Source organism: Macaca mulatta, chromosome 16, assembly GCF_049350105.2.
Source record: "Macaca mulatta isolate MMU2019108-1 chromosome 16, T2T-MMU8v2.0, whole genome shotgun sequence".
Taxonomy (NCBI): domain Eukaryota; kingdom Metazoa; phylum Chordata; class Mammalia; order Primates; family Cercopithecidae; genus Macaca; species Macaca mulatta.
Genome location: NC_133421.1, coordinates 78,989,846 through 79,011,366, shown reverse-complemented (window position 1 = coordinate 79,011,366; position 21,521 = coordinate 78,989,846). Strand labels below are relative to the sequence as shown.

Below are 21,521 nucleotides of genomic sequence, written 5' to 3'. Positions count from 1 at the left end.
TCCCTACCAGGAAAGACAGCTGGCTGGCTTGAAATTCACGCAGCTGGCTTCCCCACCTTCTTCAAGTTTCAACTCCAAAGTCACATTTTTAAATTTTATACGTAATATTTTACATATTTTCAGGGTACATGTGATACTTTGTTGCAGCAAATGTGTAATGATCAAGTCAGGGTATTTGGGGGTACCCATCGCCTTGAGTATTTATCATTTCTATGTGTTAGAAACATTTCAAGTTTTCTCTTCTAGCTACAGGTTTTTGTTTTGTTTTGTTTTGTTTTTTTGAGATGGGGTCCCGCTCTGTCACCCAGGCTAGAATGCAGTGGCAGCGACCTCAGCTTACTGCAACCTCAGTCTCCAGGGTTTAAGTGCTTCTCCTGCTTCAGCCTCCCAAGTAGCTGGGATTACAGGTGCCCACCACCATGCCTGGCTAGTTTTGTATGTTCTTTTTAGTAGAGATGGGATTTCACATGTTGGCCAGACTGGTCTTGAACTCCTGACCTCAAGTGATCTGCCTGCCTCAACCTTCCAAAGTGTTGAGATCACAAGCCTGAGCCACGGTGACCAGCCTCTCTTCTAGCTACTTTGAAATATACAATAAGTTGTTGCTAACTATTAATATTATCATCCTACTCTGCTATATAATATTAGAACTTATACCTTCTATCAACTGTACTTATTGACCAACCTCTCTTCGTCCCCTCCCCTCAACTCGTACATCCTTCCCAGCCTCTGGTATCTATCTATCTGTCCTCTACATCCATGAGATCAACTTTTTTAGCTTCCATATATGGGTGAAAACATAAAAAATTTGTCTCTCTGTGTCTGACTTACTTCACTCAACATAGTGACCTCCAGTTCCATCCATGTTGGAGGCAAATGACATGATTTTATATTTTTATGGTTGAAAAGTATTACATTGTGTGTATATGTTACATTTTATTTATCCATTCATCCAACGATGATCACTTAGTCGATTCCGTATCTTTGCTTTTGTGAATACTGCTGCAATAAACATGAATGCAGGTATCCCTCTGATATACTGATGTCTTTTCCCAAATGTCCAGCAGTGGGATTGCCAGGTCCTATGGTAGTTCAGGTTTTTATTTTTTTGAGAAACCTCAATACTGTTTTCCATAGTGGCTGTACTAATTTACATTTTCGCTAACAGTGTATAAGAGTTTGCTCTTCTCTGCATCCTCACCAATATCTGTTATTTTTTTGTCTTTTTAGTAATAGCCATCCTATGGCCGGGGTGCGGTGGCTCAGGCCTGTAATCCCAGCACTTTGGGAGGCCGAGGCAGGTGGATCACCTGAGGTCGGGAGTTCGAGACCAGCCTGACCAACATGGAGAAATCCCGTCTCTACTAAAAATACAAAAATTAGCTGGGTGTGGTGGCGCATGCTGGTAATCCCAGCTACTTGGGAGGCTGAGGCAGGAGAATCACTTGAACCCAGGAGATGGAGGTTGCAGTGAGCTAAGATTATGCCATTGCACTCCAGCCTGGGCAACAAGAGCGAAACTCCATCTCAAAAAAAAATTAATTAATTTTAAAAAAGCCGTTCTAACTGGGGAAAGATATGTCATTGTGGGTTTGATTTGCATTTCCCTGATGATTAGTAATGTTGCACTTTTTAAAAAAATTTGCCAGTTAACTATTTGTATGTGTTCTTTTGAGAAATGTCTGTTGATGTCCTCTGCCCAATTTTTGATGGGATTACTTGCTTTTTTACTGTTGAGTTGTTTCAGTTCCTTGTATAGTCTGGATATTCGTCCCTCGTAGGATGAATAGTTTGCAAACATTTTCTCCCATTCAACAGGTTATCTTTTCACTCTGTTGATTGTTTTATTTGCTGTACAGAAACTTTTTAGCTTAGTAGAGTCCCATTTGTCTATTTTTGTTTTTGTTGTCTATGCTTCCGAAGTCTTAGCCATGAAATCTTTGCCTACAATGTCACATTTTAACTGAGGTATCCTTAGTTCTATCTCATCTAAAATTTAGATTCCCACTCTCCCAATGCCATGTCTCTTGTTTCAGTTTGCCAGAACTTAGACTTCTATGAGTCCATGAACGTGGGCTGGCTCTGCGAACACTGCTGTGAAGGTTGATCTGCCTGGTTTGTACTGCAAGAGCAAAATAACACAGACTGAGTAATTCATAAATAATAGAATTTTTTTTTTTCCTCACACTTCTGGAGATAAGCAAGTCCAAGATCAAAGCACTGGCAGCTTCTGTGAGGGTCTGTTCCAGCAAGGCATCTTCTTGCAACAACATCCTCACATGACAGACGGGGGAAGGGCAACAGGACATGAATGCTGTGCCCTCGCCTGGTGAAGAGAGGAAGAGCAAAAGGGTCTCAGCTAGTTCCCTCCAGCCCTTTTCTAAGGTGATAATCCATTCATGAGTCAACCACTTCCCAAAAGGCCCTGCTTCTCACTACTACCACAATGAGGATTAAGTTTCAACACATGAATTTGGGGAGACATTGAAACCACAGCATCTCTCTTGCCAACTTAATTATTTTTCTCCTTCACATGGGGTAACATTTCATTTGCTTTACTTTTTATCTTGTTTTTTTTTTCCCTCCTCCACTGAAACTCTGTGTATGTGTGTGTGTGTGTGCGCGTATTATTTGTGTATGTGTGTTTTGTTCATTGCTCTATCTTTAGCACCTAGTACAGTGCTTTGCACATAGTAGGCACTTAATAAATACTTGTTAGATAAATGAATAAATTGAATTGAAATGAATCTGGATACTGCTGGCAGACCTTAAGTTCCCTGATTGATGAACAGTGTGGACAGTACAGAGGGAATGGTGTCCCACAGTATGAAGCTATGATATTCTAAACAGAGATACTTGACTCAGAAACAGAGCAGCCACATCTGCCCAGACTTAGACTTCTATGAATCTATGAATGTGGGCTGGCTCTGCGAACACTGCTGTGAAGGCTACACTTTTTGCAGACCACCTAGGCATAGGTAGGATGGTCTGCCCTGTCATTTATGATACCTGCAAGCAATGTAGTTGGTAGTTTTATGTGGCTTAGATGTTCTGAATTATCCAGGGATCATGAATTTCCAATCAAGCCAGGGCCATCACCAGCATCCTGAAGAACACAAAGATGGTTCACCCAAGAGTATTGGTTCTTTTCTCTTGCAACCATGGGTTGAATGTAGGCCTTAGTGGCACTCATTTCACTGTAGATGCTAACAACAAATGTGGCCAGGTGGCTAGTCTCTTTCAACCAAACACACTAGGCAATCAGTTTAGCTGGCTATCAGCTTTGGGAGTTCCTAGTATCTGGCTCCAACACATCCTAACAAACCCTCCTATAACTACCCACAGAGGGCAGTGCTTTTCTAGGCTATGCCAAAATATTGCTCCAGTGTGGCTGCTGAGTTCTTATTCCTGAATGAACCATTGAGTAATCTGTGTTCTCAGCTTAGGATGTGCTTTTATACAGTCAGCACAGGTGGGCCAGGAAGCCTGTCTGGTTTTCACTAAACTAGACTCTGTTAGTTTTACAGCATAGTTCACCTTCACAGCGGAGAATGGCACAACCATGTATACAATGTAATTTCTAAGCAAAGGTGGGAAAATTAACCTCAGGTTTTATTTAGAAACTTTTATTGTGCTATGATACAAAATAATGACTTACTATGCTAAAAATTCTAGAAAAAAATGTCAGCAGGGAAAGTTGTGTATTTATAATATTTATTCAAAACAACTATTTATATAGCAGTCTTGTTTACAGAACCAAGAAGGAAGTCAAAGGGTGGATTTCTCTAAAAGTTTTACATTTGTTATATGAACTTAATACATCATGGGGTAAGCTAGTAATGACATCTAATGGCAATTAATATGTATTTTATTTTATATACATGAAACATCATGTTTATTGAAATTGTTATGCAATTTGAATTAAACTGGTTTGGCTCTTATGCATTATCATCTAAATTTGCATGTATGTTTTTTTTTTTTTTTTGAGACGGAGTCTAGCTCTGTTGCCCAGGCTGGAGTGCAGTGGCCGGATCTCAGCTCACTGCAAGCCCCGCCTCCCGGGTTCACGCCATTCTCCTGCCTCAGCCTCCCGAGTAGCTGGGAGTACAGGCGCCCACCACCTCGCCCGGCTAATTTTTTTTGTATTTTAGTAGAGACGGGGTTTCACCGTGTTAGCCAGGATGGTCTCGATCTCCTGAACTCGTGATCCGCCCGTCTCGGCCTCCCAAAGTGCTGGGATTACAGGCTTGAGCCACCGCGCCCAGCCGCATGTATGTTTTTAAAATGAGTTTGGTTAGCCCTTTTATGTTTGCTTTTTGTTTGTTTTCCAGTGGAGAACTTTATTGGCTTGTCATGAATTTTGAGCAGAAAGTTAACAGGTATCTAGTTAGTAAAAAGGTAATTGTTTATTCCAATGTTTAACCAATCAAGTGTATTTTCTAATAAGTTAGAAGATCAAAAAATCTGGCACCTTCTAGTTTTTTATTCAAGTCTTTGTATTCCCGCTGCTACTACTCTTATTGACTCTAAAATGACATTTTTCTTTGAGTCTGTTTTGAGTTTTTCTTTATTTTTTAATTTAACTGTATTATTGTTATTTTTTAGACTTGCTCTGTTGCTCAGGCTGGAATGCAGTGGTGTGATCTTGGCTCACTGCAACCTCTGTCTCCCAGGCTCAAGCAATCCTCCCAAGCACAAGCAATCCTCCCACCTTGGCCTCCCGAATAGCTGGAACCACAGGTGTATGCCACTGTGCTCAGCCAATCTTTTTCTTTTTTTTGTAGAGATGGGTTTTTTCCATGGTAGCCAGGCTGGTCTCGAACTCCCAAGTTCAAGCAATCAGCCCGCCTCAGCCTCCCAAAGTGCTGGAATGACAGGCATGAGCCACCATGCCCGGCCTTCAAGTCTGCTTTGAATGCACTGTTATCACATCCAGTGCACACAACTGAATAACAACACCATAATAATCTGCATTTTGCAGATATTGAACAGTTATCTGCCCTCAGTCACGTTGCCAGAAGTGGGTAGAATTAAAATGAAAACTCAGGAGTTTGTTTCCACACCAGATACTCTTAACCATTTCATTAAAACTCGACAAAACTTAAGTGGAGAGATACATATATATTTTACTGCACATTTCTTATTAAAACCACTTTATTATGCTCATTGAAAAAATATTCTCCCAACTGAAAACCTTTGGTAAGGTATAAGATCTCCCCAGTGAAGAAAACTTCCATCCTTTTTACTGTGTGTGTGTGTGTGTGTGTGTGTGTGTGTGTGTGTGTGTGTCTGAGACAGAGAGGTTTTTTTGAGTCTGTTGCTCTGTTGCCCAGGCTGGAGTGCAGTGACACAATCATAGCTCACTGCAACCGGAACTCCTGGGCTCAAGGGCTCCTCCTGCCTCAGCTTCCCAAAATGCTGAGATTACAGGTGGGAGCTACCGTGCCTGGGCTAGTTGTGTTTTGTTTGTTTGTTTTTTAAAAAACTTAATTAGAGTCTCAAGATGAGAACTTTGTAATGAAACAGTTCACCCTGAATGTATTCTTACCTCCCAAGCAGGAAGGATTCTCTTCCTCTTCAGAAGGCCTGTGTCATTCTATCAGTATCACTTTTCTAGAATTTCCTCCTTGCAACGCATTATTTCTGTAAATGTCATTTTTCCTCTTCCAGGTAATAATAACTCTGGGGGCAGAAGTTCTGCATTCTATGTCTGTATACCTTTTATCCACTAGAAGAGTATACTCCATACCGTTTTGTATGCTTAATAGTAATATCATGGCCAAGCGTGGTGGCTCACACCTGTAATCCCGGCACTTTGGGAGGCCAAGAAGGGTGGATCACCTGAGGTCAGGAGTTTGAGACCAGCCTGGCCAACATGGTAAAACCCCATCTCTACTAAAAATACAAAAATTAGCCGGGCATGGTGGCGCATGCCTGTAATCCCAGTTACTCCAGAACCTGGGAGGCCGAGGTTCCAGTGAACCAAGATCGCGCCCCTGCACTCCAGCCTGGGCAATAAAGTGAGACTCTGTCTCAGAAAAAAAAAAAAGGAGTATGATATATGACCTTTGTCACAATCTCTTTCTGTGCACACACAAATACACTCCCTCCCTAACTCAATTCATTGAATCTTGGGGGTGGAATTGATGAATAACACAAGAAAAGGAAAAAAGAAAGAAACGTTTGGGAAGGAAATAACTAATACAGGAGGTCTGTTATGGGTTGCACCCATTTGATGAATAAAGGAATTAAAACTCCCAAAAGAGGACAAATATTAACAAATATGTATGAACAGATGCAGAAAACATATCCTCATTTGCAACCTGGAACTAATTGTTTAGTATGATTTTTGATACATATAAGAAGGAGTACTGGGCTGGGTATGGTGGCTCCCGCCTGTAATCCCAGCACTTCGGGAGGCCAAGTCGGGGGAGTGCTTGAGACCAAGAGTTCAAGACCAGCCTGAGTAACATAGTGAGACCCTCGTCTCTACAAGAAAAGCAAAAATTAGCCAGTCATGGTGGCTCACACCTGTGATACCAGCTACTCAGAAGGCTGAGGTGGGAGGATCAACTGAGCCTAGGAGGTCAAGGCTGCAGTGAGCTGTTATCACACCACTGCTCTCCAACCTGGGCAACAGACCAAGGAAAAACCAAAAAAGGAATAGTCTGATACCTAAGACAGGTTAAAGTGATGGGGGTATTGATAACCATAAAGGTTGGCTCCAAGCCTGTAGAATTGATCATTTAAAAGCATAAAACCAGCCTGGGCAACATGATGAAACCGCCTCTATAAAAAATACAAATATTAGCCACGCATGGAGGCATGTGCCTGTAGTCCCAGCTACTCAGTAGGCTGAGGTGGAAGGATCGCCTGAGCCCAGGAGGTTGAGGCTGCAGTGAGCCATGATCATGCCACTGTACTCCAGCCTGGGTAACACAGTGAGACTCTGTCTCAAAAAACAAACAACAAAAATAAAAAATAAAAAGCATAGGACATGGGGAAATTTTCTGCTATGTTGATTTACTATTCCAGTTTCATGTTGACATAATACATCGAAATGGACTTTTTTTTTTGGTTAAGGTTTTTATCTTGAGGACATAACCTCTGGATTTGAAGGTCATGGTATATCCCATGCTGTTCTTCAGTGTGATAACTTAGGAACAAATACGATTTGAACTCATTTGGGTTTAGAGAGGATGTCAGAAATTGAGAGCCGTTTACTTTAAAAAAATGTAGAGAATTTTTGAAAGTGGCGTCAGTATGTCCATATTCAAGTGGAGATAAAATGAACCAAAATAAAAGAACTGTGGGCAGACAGGACAACTGTGGATTATGCATCAATTCTTTTGAAAAGTGCTATCTTGAAGATAAATCTTGACTCAATCTTTAGAGAAACTAAGATAACCTTGATGAGCAGTGAAGGAATCACAAGATGTGAAATTCCTTGAAGAAAAATTTATTGACTTTAAATAATTTTGTCTAGTATTACACATAATTTTAAAAACTTTACACTGTATAAAGTCAGCATGTATTTTTGGCTCAAAGTTTCGCTAGTGTTTTCTGTAGAGGGAATAAAAATTAAATTTAACAGTTTCATTTGTGGTATGCTTTAGGCTTGAAACACTGAAGGCCCTCTCCCCATCTGCCTGCTCCCCTTATACATTTTTTTCCCTTGCTCTATTTTGGGTACAGGCTTCTTGCTTTGCTTTTTCTTCCTTTTGTTGTTTCACTTCAGTTAATTAATTGTATAATCTGTAAGAAATTTATACAGAATTAAAGACAAATACTGCAGGAAAGTAAATTACTAAAATAAAGGAAACCCTATAAAAAAAGAAGGCAAGTATTAACATTCTCATATCAAATACCAGTTAGATTGACCTTATTTAGCTGCAAGCCCCCAATGATTATAGCATCAATTAGATGATAAGGAAATAAAGAATACATAACTCTTAACAATGAAGAATTCCTAGTTTATCAAGAGACATGTGGTTCAAAGGAAAATCTAAAATGCTAGTGATACATAGGCAATCAGGAATGCTGAAATACATTTAAAAATAGCTGCAAAACTGGTGAAAGTTGTCAATATCCACAGGGCAATAATCAGTTGCTTTCTGCCAGCACACAATTCATCTGCATTTCTATGGTCAGAAAGCATGTGTATTATTCTTAGTTCTCTACAATTTACAGAGTCATAAAATATCTCATAGATAATGATAGGTAGAGATAACCCAGAAAGATGTGCATGACACGACACCTGGTACCCTTTTATACCCATTTCAAAGTCTACTAATATAATACTATAGTATAATACTAATATAATATAACGATATCAATATACTTGGGCTTGTTGGTTTCTGTACCACTTTGTACTTGTAGGACTTACTGAATATCTCAAATAACTTTTGTCTATGTGGGTTATAACTATCAACACTTAATGCTTTGGTAATTGAAAAAAAGAAAATTTTAAATATTGATTGATTTGAAAATAACAATGATGAACATGTTGCATATTAACATTCTATCTTGGTATTTTCAGGAGGAAAAATAATTAATTTTTTCCTAAACTCCTCCTAGTTCTTAGCTGGGACTTCTATAATGAAAGATAGATTAACAAGAGAAAAATTAAGTTATTGATGAATATTGCACACATCATGCAGAGAAATCTCAATGAAAAGTAATTCAAAGCAGTGGCTTAGAAACTGTGGGAAGGTAAAATATATGGGAGGAAACTAGAGCAGTAAGGTTTGTTTGCAGATTCCTCTGGTGCCATGTCTGGGCTTATAAGAGTCTAAGATTGTCTCCAGTAAAGAAAAATTAAGTGAGAAAAGGGGTTGGATAGAGATAGCTTTTCTTCTGTTTGCTGCTTCGTAATTGCCGTCAGCCTGAAAATAATTTTTATGTCAAAGCAGCAAATTTTGGGGTGGCATATTCTGGTTTCCTTCAGTATTATTATATTTGTATCACTTGGATGTTACAGATACCCTGAAAGAGAATCACTGTCTTATAAATGTTAGTTGTTTCCAGAATATCAAAAAGCATAATTAAGTACTGTCTTAGTTCATGCTGCTACAACACAATATCATAAACTGAGTGGCTTATAAACAATCAGCATGTATTTTTCACAGTTCTGGAGGCTGGGAAGTCCACAATCAAGATACTGGCAGATTTCAGTGTCTGATCAGGGCTAGTTTGCTGTTTCACAGGCAGCTGTCCTTTCACTGTGTCCTCATATGGTGGAAGAGCAGAAGAGGAAGGGATCTCTGGAGTCTTCTTTCTTTCCTTCTTTCCTTCCTTCCTTCCTTCCTTCTTTCCTTCCTTCCTTCCTTCCTTCCTTCCTTCCTTCCTTCCTTCCTTCCCTCCCTCCCTCCCTCCCTCCCTCCCTCCCTCCCTCCCTCCCTCCCTCCTTCCTTCCTTCCTTCCTTCCTTCCTTCCTTCCTTCCTTCCTTCCTTCCTTCCTTCCTTCCTTCCTTCCTTCCCTCCTTCCCTCCTTCCCTCCTTCCTTCCCTCCTTCCTTCCCTCCCTCTCTCTCTCTCTCTCTTTCTCTCTTTCTTTCTTTCTTTCTTTCTTCTTTTTTTTTTCAGTCTCACTCTGTCACCCAAACTGGAGTGTGCTGGCATGATCTCAGCTCACTGCAACCTCTGCCTCCAGGTTTAAGCGATTCTCCTGCTTCAGCCTCCAAAGCAGCTGGGACTACAAGCACGTCATCACACCTGCTTAATTTTTGTCATTTTAGTAGGGATGGGGTTTTGCCATGTTGGCCAGGCTGATATCAGAACTCCTGGGCTCAAGTGATCCACCCGCCTCAGTCTCCCAAAGTGCTGGGATTATAGGTGTGAGCTACTGCCCCCAGCCTGGAGTTTCTTTTATAAGGGCTCCAACCTCTTGACCAAATCACTTTCCAACGACCTCACCTTGTAATAACATCACATTTGGGCAATAGATTTTAACATATGAATTTTGGCAGAACACAAATATTCAGTCTACATCACAAAGGATTGCTACTTTAGGACAATACATACTGTTTTTTTTTTGGAAAAGGCAAGCACAGTTTTATTTTTCTGTCACTATTACACTTGATGGAATGTCATCCTCTTTTTTTATACTGTTCAATAAAAGTAATCGATTTTATTTTTAAGACAGGGTCCTGCTCTGTTGCCCAGGCTGGAGTGAAAATTGACTAATTTCTCTTTCACAGAGAAAACTAGGGAATGGATAACTAAGAACAGTCTCACAGACAAGCATTTTTCAGCAGACTGGCAGCACTCATGAATACAAGTAAAACAACTTGCTGCAACTACATACATCTCTTTTACATCTTCTTAAAGTGGCCAAAAAAAAAATTAAAAGAGGCATTAAAAAGAGGTCATGAATAGACCCAGAGATATGCCTCTCAATAGCATATACAAATAAAAATCAAACATATGTAAAGACTACCTCACTGATTACCTCGATTTAATATGAATCTGAGCCTGGATGGGAATTTGCTAGAAGGATGATGATTGAGACACAAACATCAAAGACAGCTTCGAGGCTTTGAATTTGGGTGACTTGGAAGAGGAAGGAATTTAGAAGAGGGATGGGGGTGGTGCCATGGTGATCACACGCATCACATCGTGAGGGGGTTGCATAAGATCACAGTAGGATAGATATGTTTCCAGGAAGGTGATGTCTGGGACATCATGAGTTTGAGATGTCAAAACAATTGGGGAAAATGGCCAGCAAGCATTTGGCGGTGTATCAGTAGAATTTGGAAAATATGCCAAGTCATTTGTTTGGGCTGCTCTTACGGGTTACAGATTTGAGTATTGAGGTGATACTTGAGGCCATGCAAATAGAAGAAAGCCAAGAGAAAATAAAGAGAAAAAAAAAGTGACTTAGAACTTCGTTGTTATTCAGACTGCGTGTAACTATTGCTTAATTTATTCTAAAATAGTGTTGCTTATAACTGTCTTGAAAGTGCAAAAACGGCCAGGCACAGTGGCTCACGCCTATGATCCCAACACACTGGGAGGCTGAGCAGGGCAGATCACTTGAGCCCAGGAGTTTGAGACCAGCCTGGCCAACATAGTGAAACTCCATCTCTACTAAAAATACAAAAATTAGCTGGGCATGGTGGAGCACACCTGTAGTTCTAGCTACTCAGGAGGCTGAGGCAGGAGAATCACTTGAAGCCGAAAGGCGGAGGTTGCAATGAGCCGAGATTGTGCCACGGCACTCCAGCCTGGGCAACAGAATGACACTCTGTCTCAAAAAATAAAAATAAAAAAGAAAGAAAGAAAATGCAAAAGCCAAAAAAGATTATCACACTAGCATGATTAGGCTTGAGGCCACTGACACAGTGTCAAACATTATATTTAAGTATTCATCAATTTTGATGAATACTTTAAATCCACACTCAGAGAATTATGCCAGTTTCACCTCCCTTCTATTTTGAACTTATTTATTTATTTATTTATTTATTTATTTATTTATTTTAGACAGAGTATCGTTCTGTCACCCAGGCTGGAGTGCAGTGGCACCATCTTGGCTCACTCCACTTCAGGTGGAGTGAACCTCACTCCACCTCCCAGGTTCAAGTGATTCTCCTGCCTCAGCCTCCCGAGTAGCTAGAATTACAGGTGCCCACCACCACGCCTGGCTAATTTTTGTATTTTTAGAAGAGATGGGGTTTCACCATGTTGGCCAGGCTGGTCTCGAACTCCTGACCTCGTGATCCACCCGCCTTGGCCTCCCAAAGTGCTGGGATTACAGGTATGAGCCACTGCGCCCGGCCCTATTTTGAACTTTTTTATGCATTGGTTTTCTCTTAGTCTGTAACTTGCTTGATTTTTTTTTTTATTAGCTCATTAATAATAAACTCTGTTTGCCTGAGTTGGATTTGTAACACTGTTCGGTTTACCTTGATGCCAATCTGGAAATCTATTGGGATTCTGCTGTTGTAACTAACTCATGGTTTTATTCAGGTGGTGATATGCTCATTTGCCTAGGTCCCCAGAGTACATTACCTGGTGTTCACCCACCAATGAATTATTCTAGTACAACATATATCTGGGTCACCACTTTTCTTTCAAAATGTTTCAGGGAACTTATTACATGCTGTGAAAACCAATTGTATTTCTATCTTTTGAAGTATGCCCATCAGTGTTTAGGACAATGTCTAGCACATAGTTAGTGCTCAACAATTAGAGGTAAATAAATGAGTGTGGTCTTGAATACACAGATAAATTTTGAGTTATTTACTGAGGTTGTTCCCACCTTCTGTAAATTATATTATGAAATTTGAACTACTCAGTATACTTAACATAGAGATGGAATAGTCAAATTGGTGGCATTTGTACTCTAAAATAAGCTTTTGAAAAACACAAATAAGAAAATATTTTTGAGGGGCTGGGTATGGTGGCTCATGCCTGTAATCCCAGCTCTTTGGGAGGCCAAGGAGGGAGGATCACTTGAGTCTGGGAGTTTGAGACCAGTCCGGGCAACATAGTGAGAACTCATCTTCACACACACACACACACACACACACACACACACACACACATAGCAGAGCATGATGATGCACACCTGTTGTCCCACTCACTCAGAGGGCTGAGGTGGGAGTGTTGGCAGTGGCGAATCCATACAGGTCTGCAGCTACCTCAATTATTGCTTCCTTAGAAGAAAGAATTTGACCAAGGGGCATAAGGCAGAGTGAGAGTCTGAGGCAAGTTTTAGAGCAGGAATGAAAGTTTATTAAAAAGTTTTAGATCAGGAATGAAAGGAAGTAAAACACACTGGAAGATGGCCAAGGAGGCAACCTGAGAGATTCAAGTGTGCAGTCTGGCCTTTGACTTGGGATCTTATACACTGGCATGCTTCCAGGGTCGCATTACTTCTCCCCTGATTCTTCCTTTGGGGTGGGCTGTCTGCATGCACAGTGGCCTCCTAGCACTTGGTGGGGCTGCACTTGAAGTGTGTTTACTGAAGTTATACACATGCTCACTTGAGGCGTTCTTCCCTTACCAGTCAAGCATTTCCAGAGAAAGTTCATATACCAGTTAAACTCTGCTATTTTGCCTCTTAGTGCACATGCTTGAGCCCAGTTGCTCAACTCCTGAGATCTTATCGGGAAGATGCTGATCACCAGTTTCAGGCATTTCTATCTATTGGGAGACTGTCTTTCCCTGCCGCCAGCTGCGACTAATTATTCTTTTAAAGAGACAGTGTAACCACTGACTGACCACTACCTGATGGTCACCTGACATTCCTGATGGGGGAGGAGCCTCTCCTGCTCTGCTCATATCAGACTAATTACCTACTGTAACAGTAGGATCTCTGGAGCCTAGGAGTTTGAGGCTGCAGTAAGCTGGGATCATGCCACTGTACTCTAGCCTGGGTGACAGAGCAAGACCCTGTCTGAATACATATATATATGTACACACATACACACACACACACACACACACACACACACACACACACACATATATATTTGAAAGCCTAGAGTTTCACTTCTCAGAGCTGGGCTTTATGGAAAGTGTAAACCAAAATTAAATTCTAAATACCCCAACTAACTGAATAGACTCCACTTCTTGAAATAGCCTTCACAAAAATTATAAAAGTGAGAAAATTATGACAGTGAGAGATCTAACCAACCCGCATCTTGCCTTTAATCTCCAAACTGCCCTTAATTATTCTTGGGCTTGGGCCAAGCTAACTTTGAGAGACATTTAGTTTATAGTTTATTTATTTAGAGACAGGGTCTCACTCTGTTGCCAGGCTGGAGTGCAGTGGTGTGATCCTGGCTCACAGCAGCCTTGACGTTCTGGGCTAAGCCTCCCAAGTAGCTGGGACTCCAGGTGCACGCCACCACACCTGGCTAATTTTTGTATTTTTTTGTAGAGATGGGTTTTGCCATGTTGCCCAGGCTCACATTTTCAGGGAAATTGATTGGAGTAATAAATTAGTCTGCCATGTGGTGTGACCAGCCTCACGTCAATTAAACTTTTTTTTTTTATTGCAGTGCTATGGTCTCAGTGAATTGGTTTTGTCTGTGCAATGGGTAGGAAGAATTCATTAGGCGATTAGGCTGTTGTCCAAGGACATTCTAAAGTAAACCTGGGCCGGGCATGGTGGCTCACGCCTGTAATCCCGGCACTTTGGGAGGTCGAGGTGGGGAAATCACCTGAGGTGAGGCGTTTGAGACCAGCCTGGCCAACATGGTGAAACCCCATCTCTATGACAAATAGAAAAATTAGCTGGGCGTGGTGGCACATGCCTGTAATCTCAGCTAGTTGGGAGGCTGAGGCAGGAGAATCACTTGAACTTGGAAGGTAGAGGTTGCAGTGAGCCGAGATCATGCCACTGCATTCCAGCCTGGGTGACAGAGTGACACTTTAAATCAAATAAAAATAAAAATATATAAAGTAAACCTGATGCTGGTTGCAGTAGCTCACGCCTGTAATCCTAGCACTTTGGGAGGCTGACTCAGGTGGATCATGGGATCAGGAGTTCGAGACCAGCCTGGCCAACATGATGAAACCCCGTCTCTACCAAAAATAGAAAAAAAATTAGCCAGGTGTGGTGGTGCGCGCCTGTAATCCCAGCTACTCAGGAAGCTGAGGCAGGAGAATCGCTTGAACCTGGGAGGCAGAGGTTGCAGTGAGCCGAGATCGTGCCATTGCACTCCAGCCTGAACAGAGCAAGACTCCATCTGGAAAAAAAAAAAAAAGGAAAAGAAAAAAGAAAGACAAACCAATCCACAATAACAAAAGTCATGTTTCAGTGTCAGGTAGAATTGTTTGTAATAACGAACATTTCTTTTCTTTTCTTTTTCTTTTTTTTTTTGAGACAGAGTCTCGCTCTGTCAATAGGGCTGGAGTGTAGCGGTGCTATCTCAGCTCACTGCAACATTTACCTCCTGGGTTGAAGCAATTCTCCCACCTCACCCTCCCAAGTAGCTGGGACTACAGGCATGCATCAATATGCCCGGCTAATTTTTGTATTTTTAGTAGAGATGGGGTTTCACCATGTTAGCCAGGCTGGTCTCAAACCCCTGACCTCAGGTGATCCGCTCGCCTTAGCCTCCCAAAGTGCTAGGATTACAGGCATGAACCACCGTGCCCAGCCTGAACATTTATTTTCAAAAGGGATCTCATCAAGCTTAAGGATAGAGAGCAGCAGTAGGAGATTCTTTAATAGCACAAGATCAGGTTTCATCGTTACTTCCACTGACGCCTGAAATTCAACTCTGTTGTAGAGAAAATCTGAGGACCCCTATGTTGGAAATAAGGCAAGGCATAAAAAAAGTTACATACAAAAAAAAAAAATAAGGCTTTTTGTGTGTTCCATTCAGCAACCCTATCTAAAAGAACAATAAATTCAATTTACATACTGTAATTAAAATAACGCAATATAAGGGATTAAATCAGAAACAGACACATTCTCCTTATTTTTCTATCTCCAACCCGTAAACATGGGCAGAACAAGGAAGGAAACGCTTTGGGGATTACAAAGAACAATAGAGCTAAAATAAACAAACAAACAAATAAATAAAGCCTAAATTTATTTACCCGAGATTTTATTTAAAAATTCTTCATGTCATCTCATCATTAAGATACTTGGTGGGTTTCCTAGATAATCAGACACATTTAGCTTTCCTATTTTGACTTTACCGCACATTTACATATATGTTCACTTTGAAAAAATATTTTTTATGTTATCAATACACTATATGCTTATTGCAAAAAATGTGATAAAAATTCGTATAATCCTGCTACCCAGACATAATCGTTGTTAATCTTTTGTAACATATTTCCTAAGGCTTTTCTCTATGCATCTATCCATATATTTTACATTGTAGATATCACAGTACATAAATAACTTTTTATTCTACATTTTTTTTCTTTTTTTTTTCTTTTTTTGTGATGGAGTCTCACTCTGTTGCCCAGGCTGGCGTGCAGTAGCTCGATCTCGGCTCACTACAATCTCCACCTCCTGGGTTCAAGTCATTCTCGTGCCTCAGCCTCCTGAGTAGCCGGGATTACAGACGTGTGCTGCCGCGCCCAGCTAATTTTTGTATTTTTAGTAGAGACAGGGTTTCACCATGTTGGCCAGGATGGTCTCAAACTCCTGACCTCAGGTGATCTGCCCACCTCAGCCTCCCAAAGGGCTGGGATTACAGGTATAAGCTACCGCACCTGGCCATTAGCCTATATTTTAAAATAAAACATAATCATTTTCCCATGATTAAAAAAAATTAAAAGTTTTGGCTGTCTAATTTTCTGTCTATGTTGTGCCATAACACACTCAACAATTTTTTGAGTGTGTTAGGGTACAAACACACACTTGTGTGTTGTGGTCAAACAAAATATCTTTTGAACATTGTGTTGTTTTTCTATTTTAAATTGTAAATAAAGAATGTGATGAATATAAATAAGCTCACATATAGGGCTACATTTCAGTTCCCTCCCCTTCCTCCCCACCCATACCTTACACTATGCACACAGGATAGATTGCTAGAAGTTGAATTACTTGATCTAATGGTAAGAACATTACTGAATTATGTTCCCCACCCAAATTCATATGTTAGGCCTAATCTCCAATGTGACTATATCTGGAAAGAGGTCATTAGGAAATAAGGTCACAAGGATAGGACCTTAACCAACAGGAGGGACTATAGTCTTATAGGAAAAGAAAGATATTTCTCTCTCCTGCAGCCCTGCTCTGTGAGAACACAGCAAGAAGGCAGCCCTCTACAAGTCAGAGAGAGAGTCCTCACCAGAAATCAAATCAGCTGGCACCTTATCTTGGACACCAGCCTCCAGAACTGTGAGAAATACATTTCTGTGGTTTAAGCCACTGAGTCTACGGTATTTTGTTATGGCAGCCTAAGCAAATTAGTAAAAGCACTTTTTTTTTTTTTTTTTTTTTTTTTTTTTAGACAGAGTCTCCCTCTGTCACCCAGGTTGGAGTGCAGGGGCATGATCTCGGCTCACTGCAAACTCCACCTCCTGGGTTCAAGCAATTCTGGTGTCTCAGTCTCCCGAGTAGCTGGGATTACAGGCATGCATCACCATGCCTGGCTAATTTTGTATTTTTAGTAGAGACGGAGTTTCTCCATGTTGGTCAGGCTGGTCTTGAACCTCCGACCTCAGGCGATCCGCCCACCTTGGCCTCCCAAAGTGCTGGGATTACAGGCATGAGCCACTGCCCCCTGCCAATTTTTGTATTTTTAGTAGAGACGGGGTTTCACCATGTTGGCCAGACTGGTCTTGAACTCCTGGTCTCAAGTGATCCACCTGCCTTAGCCTCCTGAAGTGCTAGAATTCAGGCATGAGCCACCACACCTGGCTTAAAAACATTTTTAAAGTTCTTGACACATGTTGATAAATTACTTTCGAGAAAGATGTTACCACTACACACCACTCTGGCAGTATATAAGAAGCTCTATTGCTCTGTACCCTTATCAACATTCAGAAAAATGTTTTTTAGCTTAATTCTAAGATATATATCTTTAAAGTGTTTAAAAGTTCATACTTTTAAAGTTCTGTTTCTTCAAAATTGTCTTCATTTTTATGGCATTGCCCCCTGAATCTGCCCCTGTATTTTTAAGTTTCCAGTGTAGTAATATTTCATAGAGATAAAAATGCTCACTTGGGAATCCCAGAACAAAGCAAACAAACACATACAAACATTTAAAACTTTTCAGCATTTTATCATCTCCATTTTTATAGTTATGTAAAGGAAAAGCTAAGAATTAAGAACCTGAGATGGTTCCAAGGTCATGTAAAAACAGGATCAACAATCAAAGACTATGATATAGGCTCTCTCATTTAAGGCACTCACCTATTTTGGACAGAAAGATTTCATTTTTGTTAGAAAGTAGTCATACAGAAAAATTGCCATAGAAGCACAAAATATACTTTCCCTTAGTAAATTTAAATAAAGCCCTTACTAGCAGAATACTCTCCTTTTCCTGATAAGCACTCTAAATTCTTACAGGTTTCATGCACAATATTTTTTCTCTCCTTCAGCTTGAAATAGAAATGAGTGATTTAAGAGATAGGTCAGAGTTTGAAACTAAATTCCACTTCCCCATTTAGTTTTATACTGAGAACATTGTAATGTTCTCTCCACAAAATGCAAATATTTCTAGTATTAATTAGTTTACTATTAAATAGTAACAGAAATTTGCCAATTAATGCCACTGATAATTATCTTGAGGACAAATTCAGGGTGTTGTGACTTTATGTCTGACTCACTTTTCCATTCTTACTCCATTCTTAACTCACCTGTTCCATTCAGTATTACTTTACAGTACATCGTGGACTGTTTTCCTAACTTGGCCTTGAGTTGGCACCAAGTGCACAGAGATGAAAATATCTTTCACGTCAGTCTGTCTTGCCTCATAACATTCTCAAGCTGTTTTCCCCATTTTAGCATTTCAAGGGCAGTTCTCTCCTACTGGGTCCTCTTAAAGAGGTGTCTGCAGTTGATAACAGCACAAAGAAAAGAGAAAATTAAATTCACCTGTTCTGATCGAGCAGGCAAAAGAGAACAATCCAATGTCAAATAAAGGATATTTCAAAAGTCAACAGACTTTTGTTGTTTGAAAACCCAGCCAGAAATGTCCTCAACCCAGAAAGATTTTCTTATGGGCTTTGAGTGTGCATCTTAATGTTATTTTTATAACATCAATGTTAGTTTTCATCTACCATAAATAGAAAAAAAAAAAACCCACAGCAACAACAAACCACTGAGTTGAGAATTGGAATGATAATTTGAGCAGAGTGATGAGTGAGTAGGGTATGGAATTAAAATGACAGTTCTTCATATAGAAAAATGTTACATTTAAGAAAAAAAAATCTTCATGGTTCTAAAAATAAAGTCACTTCAGTGATAATTTTTTTTTTCAATGTAGAAGTGCAGGGGTCAGAGGTGTTTGAACCAGAGCAAACTCCATCTTGAATAGGGGGTTGGTAAAATAAGGCTGAGACCTACTAGGTTGCATTCATTAAAGCATTCTTAGTCATAGAATGAAACAGGAGGTCAGTATATGATACAGGTCATGAAGACCTTGCTGATAAAACAGGTTGCATAAAGAAGCCGCTAAAACCCACTAAAACCAAGATGGCGATGACAGTGACCGCTGGTGGTCCTCACTGCTACACTCCCAACAGCACCATAACAGTTTATAAATGCCATGGCAACATCAGGAAGTTTTAGACTCTACATGGTTTAAAAAGGAGAGGTATAAATAGTCCACTTCTTGTTTAGCATATAATCAAGAAATAACCATGAAAATGGGCAACCTGCAGCCCATGGTGCCGCTTTCTTTCTTTACCTTCTTAACAAACTTGCTTTCACTTTGCTCTATGGACTCACCTTGAATTCTTTCTTGCACGAGATCCAAGAACCTCTCTTGGGGTCTGGATCAGGACTCCTTTCTAGTAGCAGGGTATAACAATTCTAGTTTCTTAAATGTCTAATGTGTGCTATAAATTGAACAGAAAAGATGCATCTGTCTATAATTTACTTCAAATAAAATTAGGTTCAAAATAATTCTTCCTCTGTGTTCATTTTAGTGTGGAAAATGTCTGCTTTTTTAAAAAAAAAATTGTATAGAACAAGATGTTTCCTTATATTAGGTTCTAATAAAATTGAATCCATGCTGGAAAGATTAATTTCCATAGTGTCAGTTGAGACTTTTAGAGAAGACTGAATGTAATTCAAAGAACCTTTTGATTCCTATAGAAATTAGATGGTGTTCCTCTTCTTTCTACTAACCTAAATGTACACCCCAGGATAAATGGTATCAGAGGATACCTTAGGAGAGATGTGGCAATTCCGTGCCCCTACACTTCAGCAAGTTTCTAGAAAATTCAATGTATTGGTATTTCCCACCAAGATATAATAACGTTCTCTAATAAAACACAAATGTGACATAAATATAGTAACTCACAGCTTTGTCAAGAGTGTCCAAAATCATATCTTGGCAAATTTTAGATAAATTAGATGTTATCAAGTCCCTGATCTAAAAGAAAAATAACAGGGCTGGGTGTGATGGCTCATGTCTGTAATTCCAACACTTTGGGAGGCTGAGGCAGGTGGATTACTTGAGGTCGGTTGTTTGAGACCAGCCTGGTCAATATAGTAAAATCTTGTCTCTACTATAAATAAAAAAATTAGCCGGGCATGGTGGCAGGTGCCTGTAATCCTAGCTACTTGGGAGACTGAGACGCAATAATTGCTTGAACCTAGGAGGCAGAGGTTGCAGTGAGCAGAGATCACGCCACTGCACTCCAGCCTGGGCAACAAAGCAAGGCTCTGTCTCGAAAATAAACAAACAAACAAATAAATAAAATAAAATAACAATATTGAGTGATTACTTTGTACCAGCCTATATACTAAGTGTGTCACTTGTATTACCTCAATATAATACATTAGGCTGTTATACTTGTATAACAGCCCAATGAAGTAGTTACTATTATCATGCTACAGATGAAGAAACTGAGACTGGTAGATGTTAATTTATCTCCCCATGACTATATAGTCAGTATGTGTTGGAGCTGTGATTTCAGTCTGCATCTTGAAAGCCACTTTAATGTTTCTGTCCCTGTGCAAATTCTGTAACCACCCAATGGGTTCATCCCACCCGCTGCACAAATAAAGACCACAGCATTGCAGTAAAGAAAGAGTTTAATTGATATGAGTCCAGCCACATGGGAGACAGAGTTATTACTCAAATCAGTCTCATGGAAGGATCCCAAATTACGGGTTTTGCCAAAGGCAGTTTGGAGGAAGGAATAGGAGTGGTTAAGAAGTTGATGCTTGCTACTGATTAGTTGGGTCAGAGATAAAATCATAGAGGATTAAAGCTGTCCTCTTTAACTGAGTCATTCCTGGGATGGTGGGCACAGGAGTGGTTTGATGGGTCCAAGTGGAGCCATCAGTGTCAGACATGCAAAAAAAACCTGAAAAGATATCTCAAAGGGCCAATCTACAATTGTGATGTTATCTGCAGGTAGTTAGGGAAGTTTCATATCTTGTGGTCAGTCTATATCTTTGCAGAATTCAGCTCCTCTTCTCCCCCTACCTAGTTTGGTGGTCTCTCACTAGCTTTACAAGGGTGGCTGAGTTTTGGAGAAAGGGCTATTACCATTTAAACTACAACCTAAGCATCTTCCAAAGTTAGGTCAGGAATAATTAAAGGCAGCTTGAAAGCTAAAGACAAGAGGGATGTGGGCTAGATCAGATCTCCTCCACTGCCATAATTTTTTCACTGATACGATTTTTGCAAAGGTGGTTTCAAGTCCTCTTGGCTAAGACAGCACCTACTCTTGCAATAGAGGAGTTGGAATGTTTCTTTTATAACGTATTATAAAAATGTTATTACATTTTATAAACAAATGATACAAATTAATTTTTAGCATTCCCTATAAAGCAGCATTAAGGTCTGAATTGGATATTTTGAAATCAGTACATGCTAAGATGTCATTATGCTTGATTTGATAGCTGAAAAGCCTCATCAGGGTCTC

General features: G+C 40.2%; 1 long non-coding RNA gene and 1 pseudogene across 3 annotated transcripts in view; one reads left to right on the top strand and one right to left on the bottom strand.

Annotated features, from left to right (window-relative positions):
• The first annotated feature begins 6,284 nt into the window (after nt 1-6,284).
• Nucleotides 6,285-6,373, top strand: LOC114673313 (small nucleolar RNA SNORA40; annotated as a pseudogene).
• Nucleotides 6,374-7,617: 1,244 nt separating this feature from the next.
• The window catches only part of LOC106994114 (uncharacterized), a 31,054-nt gene continuing 17,150 nt past the window's right edge, over nt 7,618-21,521 (bottom strand). For all 3 annotated transcript variants that reach the window (XR_013407113.1, XR_001440554.3, XR_013407114.1), the window contains one exon: nt 7,618-7,755. This is a non-coding gene — a long non-coding RNA (uncharacterized LOC106994114). The remainder of the gene's footprint in view (nt 7,756-21,521) is intronic.